Source organism: Haliotis rufescens, unplaced genomic scaffold (assembly GCF_023055435.1).
Source record: "Haliotis rufescens isolate VD_foot unplaced genomic scaffold, xgHalRufe1.0.p SCAF_117, whole genome shotgun sequence".
NCBI lineage: Eukaryota > Metazoa > Mollusca > Gastropoda > Lepetellida > Haliotidae > Haliotis > Haliotis rufescens.
The window spans coordinates 1-10,259 of record NW_025963799.1 but is presented as its reverse complement, the minus strand read 5'-3'; positions in this window follow the sequence as shown (position 1 = coordinate 10,259).

The following is a 10,259-nucleotide window of genomic DNA, read 5'->3' as shown; positions in this document are numbered from 1 at the left end:
AAGTAGGTATCCGAGGCAGATGTTGGTGAAACTGACAACACAACACATGGGGTCCACATTATCATGGTATGCCCAGTATAACTGGAATACTTTTCAAAACGGCGTAAAACACAACTCATTCACTCATATTTACATATTTCTCTCATATTTCACTTACACGCACGAATATTGTCAAAATGACAACCTGAATACTTTCGTACAATGAATACAATGGCAACATGAGTACTTTCGTACAATGAATACAATGGCAACATGAATACTTTCGTTCAATGAATACAATGTCAACATGACTACTTTCGTACAATGAATACAATGACAGCTGAATACTTTCGTACAATGAATACAATGGCAACATGAATACTTTCGTACAATGAATACAATGACAACATGAATACTTTCGTACAATGACAACATGAATACTTTCGTACAATGAATACAATGACAACATAAATACTTTCGTACAATGAATACAATGGCAACATGAATACTTTCGTACAATGAATACAAAGACAACATGACTACTTTCGTACAATGAATACAATGACAACATGAATACTTTCGTACAATGAATACAATGACAACATGAATACTTTCGTACAATGAATACAGTGACAGCTGGAAACTTTCGTACAATGAATACAATGACAACATGAATATTTTCGTACAATGAATACAATGACAACATGAATACTTTCGTACAATGAATACAATGGCAACATGAATACTTTCGTACAATGAATACAATGACAACATGACTACTTTTGTACAATGAATACAATGACAACATGACTACTTTCGTACAATGAATACTATGACAACATGAATACTTTCGTACAATGAATACAATGACAACATGACTACTTTTGTACAATGAATACAATGACAACATGAATACTTTCGTACAATGAATACAATGGCACCATACTACTTTCGTACAATGAATACAATGGCAGCTGAATAGAGGCATTGTTATCAATGCTGACAAAGGAGTGACAACTTTACAAATATACCAATACATTATAAGGTAAAATGGACAACTGAATATAGAGATGTTGTTGAATGAACTAGTTGTTAGATACCTGCACGGTTGCGATGTTAGATTTACCTTTGAATCACAAACATGTTGCATTCCCTTGAAAAATCTAATATCTGGTGAAAATTGACTGCAGTCGAATGGACGGTGACATGGACAAATTCGACGTGGACATGGACGAGCTAAGGCTGGTGGTATTTGATGACTTGATTTTCACATACTTTCATGTGTATGTACTTTCATGTGTATGTACTTTCCTATGTATGTACTTTCATGTGTATGTACTTTCATGTGTATGTACTTTCATGTGTATGTACTTTCATGTGTATGTACTTTGATGTGTATGTACTTTCATGTGTATGTACTTTCATGTGTATGTATTTTCATGTGTATGTACTTGCATGTGTGTGTACTTTCATGTGTATGTACTTTCATGTGTATATACTTTCACATGTATGTACTTTCATGTGTATGTACTTTCATATGTATGTACTTGCATGTGTGTGTACTTTCATGTGTATGTACTTTCATGTGTATGTACGTTCATATGTATGTACTTTCATGTGTATATACTTTCATGTGTATGTACTTGCATACGTATGTACTTTCATATGTATGTACTTGCATGTGTGTGTACTTTCATGTGTATGTACTTTCATGTGTATGTACGTTCATATGTATGTACTTTCATGTGTATATACTTTCCTATGTATGTACTTTCATGTGTATGTACTTTCATGTGTATGTACTTTCATGTGTATGTACTTTCATGTGTATGTACGTTCATATGTATGTACTTTCATGTGTATGTACTTTCATGTGTATGTACTTTCATGTGTATGTACTTTCATATGTATGTACTCTCATGTGTATGTACTTTCATGTGTATTTACTTTCATGTGTATGTACGTTCATATGTATTTACTTTCATGTGTATGTACTTTCATGTGTATTTACTTTCATGTGTATGTACGTTCATATGTATTTACTTTCATGTGTATGTACTTTCATATGTATGTACTTTGATGTGTATGTACTTTGATGTGTATGTACTTTCATGTGTATGTACTTTCATATGTATGTACTTTCATATGTATGTACTTTGATGTGTATGTACTTTCATATGTATGTACTTTGATGTGTATGTACTTTCATATGTATGTACTTTGATGTGTATGTACGTTCATATGTATGTACTTTGATGTGTATGTACGTTCATGTGTTAGTACTTTCATGTGTATGTACTTTCATGTGTATGTACTTTCATGTGTATGTACTTTCATGTGTATGTACTTTCATATGTATGTACTTTCATGTGTATGTACTTTTATGTGTATGTACTTTGATGTGTATGTACGTTCATATGTATGTACTTTCATGTGTATGTACTTTCATGTGTATGTACTTTGATGTGTATGTACTTTGATGTGTATGTACGTTCATATGTATGTACTTTGATGTGTATGTACGTTCATGTGTTATTACTTTCATGTGTATGTACTTTCATATGTATGTACTTTCATGTGTATGTACTTTCATGTGTATGTACTTTCATATGTATGTACTTTCATATGTATGTACTTTCATGTGTATGTACTTTCCTATGTATGTACTTTCCTATGTAGGTACTTTCATGTGTATGTACGTTCATGTGTATTTACTCACATGTGTATGTACTTTCATATGTATGTACTTTCATATGTATGTACTTTCATATGTATGTACGTTCATGTGTATGTACTTTCATATGTACGACTTTCATGTGTATGTACTTTCCTATGTATGTACTTTCCTATGTATGTACTTTCATGTGTATGTACGTTCATGTGTATGTGCTTTCATATGTATGTACTTTCATATGTATGTACTTTCATGTGTATGTACTGTCATGTGTATGTACTTTCATATGTATCGGATAACATTCATTCGTTATTGAATTGCTACCACATGCCAAGATTGACAAGAAATCTGCGACACCAAGCCCTTGGCCGATTGCAAGCCGGACAAACCGCCCGGCAAGTAGCCAATGCATTTCAAGTCCACGTAAGGACCATATACAGACTCAAGCAACGGTACCAGACCACCAACACTACAGATGGCCGACCAAGGGTCACTGCCCGACGTCTGGATCGTCAGATTGTGTGACAGCATCTTCAAGATCACTTTGTTATCGCGGGACCGTCTTCAAAGGGCAACATAGCACCAGCATTGGCGCCACCAGCAGTGGAGAAGAGTTCTCTTCTCAGACGAGAGCCGTTACTGTATCTCAACAGCAGGTGGCAGAGAGAGCGAGAGAGAGTCTGGCGACGCCGTGGGGAACGTTATTCGGGTGCTTGTGTTGTCGAGAGAGACTCTTGGGGTGGTCCGAGCATCATGGTGTGGGGTGGAATTGTTCTTGCACAGAGGGTCTTCCAGAACATCGGTCCAGGGAGAGGCAATGGTGTCACAGCAGCTCGGTACATTGATCAAGTCTTGAGACCACACGCCATACCTTATTTGGCACGTCGCCGCAACCACGAGTTTTATCCTGATAACGCCCGTGCCCACACTGCGAGAGCAACAAGAGACTTTCTCAAGCAGAATGGCATCAGAACCTTGCAGTGGCCTGCCCTCAATCCCGATTTAAATCCCATTGAGCACCTGTGGGACGAAATTCAAAGACGGCTGAATGACATCCGCCCAAGGTCGACAACTGCAGCTGATCTGCATCAGGCGTTCCTCCGAGTGTGCGCTCAGTCATCAATGCACATGGCGGACACACGAGATACTGATTTATGATGCCATTTGCTCATAGACTAGTGTTGTGTTTCACTTTAAGAACATTTGACACCTTAATTTCAACCTTGATAATCAGTTTTGCCAAGTTTCATCTTTTTAATATGTCCCAAAGTGTGTTTACCGTGTTTGGACAAATAAGGTTTCTCATATATCTATCCATGGTGACGTTGCTTTTGCGGTTCAGTATAGTTAAGTGGAATGATAATGTGTTGACTTTCAGTTGACTTTAAACAGTGTCCGTACCAAAAGGAAATGAAAGGTGGGTGCACACCACAGTGAACATATTCTGAAATCTCCATGTCTTCTCTCTGATTTTGGGGGTAAATCTGAATCTGAGCTTACGGACTCCGTGAAACATAGAACTCCCATCGTCAAGATCACGGGTCTGAGGCTTCTCCATCAGGAGGTGTTGACGATGTAGTCGGACATGGGTGGTCAAGGTATAAGTCAAAATAGGGAATTGCATTGGACGATTTGTTTGTAAGTGATGCTTCAAATCTGGAATGTCCTCCACAAATATCTACCGTCAACATTTTGAAAGTTTTCCTGAAGTCTTGAAGAACCGTTACGCTATTTAATTGCATAAAAATGGTATCTCACGTCGACCGAGGATCTTAGTTTGTTGAAAGTGCGTGGCCCGTCGACTGTCCAGCTCGGGACTCGAATTCGTTCGTGGCGTTATCATCATAGGCATTCAATATTATAAAATTGTCAAAAAATACAAACCGAGAACAAATTTAAGAATCTAGGACAATAAATATGAAATATTAAAATGACATGAAGCTACAAAATGTGTTCACATTTGTTCATGACAGTCAATTTGAATAAAAATGAATAATGAAAATCGGAATTGAAAATAAATAAGATCTGCTTGGAAACCATAAGGCCCAGCGAGCAGTAACTTTATGTGTAGGGGCCTATGATGGCAAGGCTGGCATGCCGCGATCAGGTTTGGGGTCCTCTGCGTATCCTGCTAAACATCTTCCGGAGACAAGGGAGGTAACTGACTTTAATAGTCAAGTTTCCACCCTTGTCGAACTTGGCCGGTATTGTTGCATGACAGTTTGGCTGGACTAACGAGTCTATGCATAGTCCAATCAAAGTCGCGCAACGAAATCGAAATCCCGTTCGTAAACTGTCATGCAGATTTCGGTCGATTGCAGGATTTGCAAAGCATGTGCACCGCCAACTCGTTGTCAACAGATATTTTCCATATCTTTTAATGTTTTAATCAAGTTGATTGCTTGATTTGATGGACTTCGCGATGTAAGGCCCGGTTTATCACATTATAGATCTTGATTATCGATCAGATCGTCTTGACAGGGCGGTGCCATTTTCTTTGTAGCAAATGCAAGTGATACGAGAGGTGGAATCTGATTGGTCCACAGTAGAGGCTTAAAAGGAACATAACTCGTAGTAGCCACTGGTGGCGCGACGATCCAGCCCAGGAATTCCAGCCTAGTTCGGCAAGGGTGGAAACTGAACTTTTAAAGTCAGTTAACTCTCTTGCCTCGGGAAGATGCAGTCTTAACGGTGTTTCCCAGAACATGTTAACATGTTTAACCGCGAAAGAAGTCATGTTCTTATAGGTTATTAAATGAAAGAAAGACAGCAATGATACGCATCATTATGTACACATGGTGCCATGATTGTCAACATGAAACTAATAATCATTCGTGTCAGCCGGAAACATAACGTTGGCGGTTTCCGTTTCCAGGAAGTTCTTGCTGATTCTCTGTAATGGCTGCAGGGCCGACCACGTGTTCGTGTCTACGTCCTTCATAGAATGAGTGAGTGAGTGAGTTCGCGGTTACGCCGCTTTTAGCAATAAACCTCCTTTGTACCCTAGAGTCCCAGTGGTCTGTTTGAGTGAGTGAGGGAGTTCGCGGTTACACCGCTTTTAGCAATAAACCTCCTTTGTACCCTAGAGTCCCAGTGGTCTGTTTGAGTGAGTGAGGGAGTTCGCGGTTACACCGCTTTTAGCAATAAACCTCCTTTGTCCCCTAGAGTCCCAGTGGTCTGTTTGAGTGAGTGAGGGAGTTCGCGGTTACGCCGCTTTTAGCAATAAACCTCCTTTGTACCCTAGAGTCCCAGTGGTCTGTTTGAGTGAGTGAGGGAGTTCGCGGTTACACCGCTTTTAGCAATAAACCTCCTTTGTACCCTAGAGTCCCAGTGGTCTGTTTGAGTGAGTGAGGGAGTTCGCGGTTACACCGCTTTTAGCAATAAACCTCCTTTGTACCCTAGAGTCCCAGTGGTCTGTTTGAGTGAGTGAGTGCATATTGTTTCAAGCCACAGTCGTAATATTCCAGATATATGACATCGACGCCGAGATTTTCAGATAGGAGTCACCGAACGGTGTTTAATGTAGCAATGAGCAATTTTCTAGACGTTTAGTGAAGGCCTGTTAAAATCGACACGCAGCCAGAGCTATCATCATTATGAGGCTGACGCTCAACGCCCGACGCCCGACGCCCGACGCCCGACACGTTATAAAGTTCTCGAGCCTGACCAAGCAACTACTGAACCTACTCCTATGACCAGCCTCGGTTGTTTGTGACCTGTTCTTACCTGTTCTTACCTGTTCTGACTTGAAAACCACACGGACTTCTGACACAGACATATATAAGCTGGTGTGTTACTGGTATGCGCGGATGTGCTATAGTTGGAGGAGGACTATGGACATTAATACGTAACTTGAGGCAAGGCTATGGACACCCTTAAAGTCTAACATCTAACGGCGTGACGGAAATCATAATAACGCATCCAGACGCTGTGTGTGTATTCCACTCAAAGTTGGTGGTTGCTCTTCAATCCGCCCCCGCCTGTCGACTGAGCGGTGTTTACCCAATCCTTAATCAATGGTAGATAACATTAACCATTAGCCTCCGTAACCTGACAAACGGATCAGCCAGCTAAGACATCAACCGGAATACCACGTCCACACAAGGTAAAACAAGTGGCATTGATTGCCGGAGCAAGGACACCGGGCCGCACACAGATAACTCCCGAACAATAAAAAGCGGAAACTCTATACACAGAGTTTTTGATTTCATTGTTTGTGAAACCGACTCTCATTGGCCAATCAAATCTCAGTCTGTATACATGAACACTACTTTATTATCATATTGCAAATACTTCAATTCGGTTTATTTCGTAAGTGTAGGCCATCGGCCCATAGTTACATTTGTATTACAATGGACGTGATGTACACAGCTGTTATTGTTGTGACAATGATGTACTACGAAGTGACATCGCTTGATAGATTTAGATAGCTAGACGTTCAATTAATTTACAAACAGTTGTAGACATAATGATATTAAATTTTTGTATGGTCGGATATTCATAAAATGCTTGTGGTAAGTGATCCATGCGTAGCTTGTTATAACCGGAGCAAACTAACAAAAAATGATACTCGTCCTCCACATACCCAGCATTACAAACACAACATAGTCTTCTGTTACGTGGGATATCAGCATATCTCCCAGTTTCAACACACAGCTGATGCGAAAAACATCTAAACCGAGCTAGCGCCACTCTCAATTTACTGACGGTCACACAGCTAAGATACAACTCTGTACCAAACGATACCTTGAATAGAGAATACGAGAAAGATTTACTACCCTTTACCAGAAGACTATGCCAATCCTGTTCATAACTACATTTCAGACGCGACATAAATTCTGTCAAAAACGAATGAGGATGACTTATACACTGGTTTTCCCATACAGAGCCAAAACCTAAACGGAACAATAAAGATTTACATTTTGAGACCCAATGAATTTTACCATTACTTTCTGCCTGAAGCATCATATAATAACATTTCTTTGGAAAGCGACAATCGGACATACTCAATAACCTTATCCAATAACCAATAACTCTTTTGAATGCATAAATATATAATGGATACCGCCCACATTCACCTCGAACCATGTTGTTTGGTGTTGACGATTTGACACCCAGAAAGCGCTTGCATGCCAATGTATGTATAGTTTCTGGTGTAGACCCCAGACTTCGGAACCATAGAGCAAAATTGGGACTATTTTCATATCAAATATTTTAAAATATAAGTCATATCGAAGAGGATGTAATTTTATCAATGACTTTAAAATTCCAAACATTGCTTTTTTCCCCTGTAGACCAGCATTAGAAAAATGACTTGACCAGGACAGGCTTCTCGTAAAAGTAACGCCCAAATATCTATAGGAGGACACACACTCCAACTTTAGACCTTTATAGTACCAAATCTCTTTTCTTGACAACATTCCACCTTTCTTTAAAACACCCACCTTGGTTTTATCCAAATTGACATCTAGATCATAATCATTACAATATTTTTCTAGAACATCAATACGCTTCTGAAGTCCACCTATAGTATCTGCAATTAAAATAATATCGTCTGCAAATAATAACAATATCTCTGTAATATCAGGATGAAGTTGTATTCCTGGTCCAGAATTCTGTTCAACTTCAGCAGCTAGTTCGTTAATAAACATCGAGAATAAAAGGGGGCTTAACACACAACCCTGACGAACTCCTCTTGGACACTGAAACATTTCAGAAAATGTATGTTTAAATTTAACACTGGCCTTAACAGCTGTATAAATAGACCGTATAGCTTTTATCATTTTGCCAGCGACACCTTTATTAGCTAGTACTGACCATAATTTCATCCGGTTTACACTGTCGATTGCAAATACTTGATTCCTGGACCTTAGAAACCGGAGCATGTTTGTCGAGTAGGCTTGACATCCGGATCGGGAAACCGGAGCCTCAAGCAGGATTGATGTCTGTGCACTTGTGTAAAAACGTCATGACAATTTCCCGCATGATCCACCAATCATTACCACAATAAAAACAATGCTTCTCATTAGTTCATTCATATCTTGGCTGGTGACGGGTCGGCAAAATGAAAAAACAAAAACAATTTTAAACTGTGAACCAGACATTGAAAATCGGTAATAACAACCGTTTCATGCTTCTGTGTGACGTAACGGTGGGGCGTGGTATGTCTACCATATTCTAACGGCGATGCCGTACTCTGCAACAGCACTTATCAGAAGCCAAGGGTGGACTTTCTATGGTATCTAACGAGAATGAGTGTAGTATTCTCTATATATCCCACTAGCAAAGTTGTGGTCATCAGGGCGAACATGGGATTTACTATTATTATTATTTAATTTTTTTTTATAGTACATGATACAAATATATATATGTATCATGTTCTATAAAAACATTAAATAATAATAAATCCCATGTTCCGCCTGATGACCATACCCATGCGCGTCGGTTTCACCAAGTGGTAAACGTCTGAGACCTGCATCACTTCGGGCTTTCCTCCCTCATTAAGCTGACACGCGGTGATATAATTGAAATACTGTTAAAAGCGGCGTTAAACCCAACTCACTTACGTTATGCGGCATATGCTATGTCGAACTCTATATTAGCAAGAGCAGGCTAGTCGATTATCTGGCGTTGGTGTTTGGCTTTGCATTCTCGTTTACTTCGCATCGTCTGTAGCTCAATCATTCCAAAAGGCTTTTCCCAGGAAAACAAATGTTTAGGTGTTAACACACAAAACGTGCTGCATATATCGGGCAATAAGGACAGCCTTTGCTTCAAATGAAAAGTCCGTTCTGAAACATATGAAATGCCCATCGAACAAGGAGTGAGTGTGAGTGAGTGTGACTGGAAGTCTCTGAAGTCAGCGATAAAACCAAAATAATAAAACGGGGGCAGCGATTTGATTATACAAATGTATCGCCCAAACATAACACAGTGTCTGCCAACCCAGATGGTCGCTGAACATAACAGCCCCATCATTCGAAGCTCATCTAGTTCCAATAACCTTGTATGTTTATCTAACTCGTACCCTGGAGTAGCGTAATGGCTGAACTCAAACGAGTTTGTGGTACACCTAAGACGTGTATACATTCCTAAACATTGAAACGTTTTCTCGTAAATCACGGGTCCAAGAACATTTAGGGCTGGATAATGACTACGATAAGACGTATCAGTTTTTTTAATGCATCATCCATCGACAGACAACATCGGCTGCTGTTGACGATATTGCAAACCGCCACATTTTCGACGGCTTGGTTGATTGAGCTGAACTTCCTGTAGTCAAGTCTAACGCTGATGTTTCTTCCAAGTATTAAAATAAAAAAAACTGTGCTTGCCGTACGAGATGATTAAATGAATCAGGTGGTCAGGCTAGGTCACGTGGTGGATTAATGTCACGTCGTTGGGCGTTGTTTATAACTTCAATCACTGGTTCGTCTGGTCCAGACTCAGTTATTTACAGGCCGTCGTCACATAGTTGGAATATATATCAATATTGCTGGGTACTGGCCATGGTAAACAACAAACAAACAAGTATATCCAAACATGTGGATATCGTGCCAGGTGAGCTTCAACTTTTTAGGGGATTATTTGTAAAAAGCCGTTGATT